Source organism: Equus caballus, chromosome 9 (genome assembly GCF_041296265.1).
Source record: "Equus caballus isolate H_3958 breed thoroughbred chromosome 9, TB-T2T, whole genome shotgun sequence".
Lineage (NCBI taxonomy): Eukaryota > Metazoa > Chordata > Mammalia > Perissodactyla > Equidae > Equus > Equus caballus.
The window spans coordinates 92,766,895-92,768,123 of record NC_091692.1 but is presented as its reverse complement, the minus strand read 5'-3'; the positions used below and the strand labels follow the sequence as shown (position 1 = coordinate 92,768,123).

At 39.1% G+C, this 1,229-nt stretch overlaps 1 non-coding gene across 1 annotated transcript; it reads right to left on the bottom strand.

Moving 5' to 3' along the window:
• Positions 1-307: 307 nt before the first annotated feature.
• LOC111775107 (U1 spliceosomal RNA) lies at positions 308-472 on the bottom strand. The gene has a single exon (XR_002810609.2). It is a non-coding gene; the product is annotated as a U1 spliceosomal RNA (small nuclear RNA).
• Positions 473-1,229: the final 757 nt, after the last annotated feature.

The window sequence follows — 1,229 nt, the reverse complement described above, 5'->3', positions numbered from 1 at the left end:
ACAGTGACATCAGTAGTGTCTTGGGAACGATAGGTTGAGAATCAGTGAGAAATTTAAGCAGGAGATATAAGTACGGAGATTGTGAACAGAAGCATGTGTTTAAAACGAGAAAGAATCAGGTCACCAAAGAAGAGAGCACAGGAAAATAGAGGGGCCAAGAGCTGAGCCCTGGAAAAACATCAACGTAAACCAAATCCTAATGATGTACAGTATCTGCCTATTTTCAGTGTTTTTCCTGTATCCTCATTATCTCAAGTCTGGGTCTAGTGTTCTTTCTTTTTTTACAAATTCTTTTTTTTCTTTTGACCAGGGGAAAGCGCGAATGCAACCCCCCCGCTGCCTCAAATTACACAGTAGAGTTTCCCACATTTGGGGAAATCGCAGGGATCAGCACATTCCGAGTGTAATGGAGAAGTCTCACCCTGGGCAAACCACCTTCGCGATCATGGGATCTCCCCTGCCAGGTAAGTGTGGGTCTAGTGTTCTTGATTTGTGTTCCTATAATTCAGCATGGTTCTTTCTATAATGTCAGTATTTATACTATATTCTGAGGTCATTTTGGCTGCTTATTTTTGTTGGAGAGAACTTGCTTTATCTATCTATACATCCCCAGCAACATGTATGCTCTCTGTTACAGCACACAGTTCCAACAGGTAATAGTCAGAAGGGTGGATGGATATGTTACGATCACACCCACGTTTACAGTCCTCTCATATTATGCTCTTTTTATAAATTGAGAAATAGTGAGGAAGACTAAAACTATAGGTACTAGACCTCAGCTATGGAGACTGGATCAATAAAAACTAATTTCTGTCCTCTGCATTCACTATGAAAACTCAATGAGAGACATTTCTGAGACTGATATGAGTAAAATGTACACATACGCTTTTTCTGTATCTATTGAGATGGTCGTGTGATTTTTGTCCTTCATTCTGTTAATGTGATTTATCACATTGATTGATTTTCTTATGTTAAACCATCTTTGCATCCCAGGAATAAATCCCATTTGGTCATACTGTATGATCGTTTTAATGTTCTTTTGAGTTTGGCTTGCTAAGATTTTGTTGAAGATTTTTTGCCCCCATATGGAAATGGCCTGTAGTTTTCTTTCCTTGTGCTATCTTTGTGTCGCTATAGTGTCAGGGTGCTACTGGCCTCATAAGATAAGTTTTGAAATGTTCCCTCTTCCATGTTTCGGAAGAGTTTAAGAAGGATCGATATTAATTCTT